The sequence below is a fragment of the Corapipo altera genome, unplaced genomic scaffold (genome assembly GCF_003945725.1).
Source record: "Corapipo altera isolate COAL_440 unplaced genomic scaffold, ASM394572v1 60003, whole genome shotgun sequence".
In the NCBI taxonomy this organism is placed as follows: Eukaryota; Metazoa; Chordata; class Aves; order Passeriformes; family Pipridae; genus Corapipo; species Corapipo altera.
The window spans coordinates 2181-2543 of record NW_020886819.1 but is presented as its reverse complement, the minus strand read 5'-3'; the positions used below and the strand labels follow the sequence as shown (position 1 = coordinate 2543).

Below are 363 nucleotides of genomic sequence, written 5' to 3'. Positions count from 1 at the left end.
CACCCCATGGGGACTGGGGTCACTCCATGGGGATGGGGGTCACCCCACAGGGACAGGGGTCACCCTACAGGGACAGGGGTCACCCCAAAGGGACAGGGGTCACTCCTTGGGGACAGGGGTCACCCCATGGGGATAGGGGTCACCCCACAGGGACTGGGGTCACCCCATAGTGATGGGGGTCACTCCTTGGGGACTGGGGTCACCCCACAGGGATGGAGGTCACTCCATGGGCACTAGGGTCACCCCACAGGGATGGGGGTCACTCCATGGGGGTTGGGGGTCACCCCACGGGGACGAGAGTCACTCTTTGAGGACTGAGGTCACTCCTTGGGGATGGGGGTCACCTCCAGGTCCCCCCCCCCC

General features: G+C 66.1%; 1 protein-coding gene across 1 annotated transcript in view; it reads right to left on the bottom strand.

Annotated features, from left to right (window-relative positions):
* Positions 1-363, bottom strand: part of LOC113941353 (deaminated glutathione amidase-like) — a gene marked incomplete at its 3' end in the record, with an annotated part of 3397 nt that overhangs the window by 2168 nt on the left and 866 nt on the right. The gene's annotated exons all lie outside the window — the stretch shown is intronic.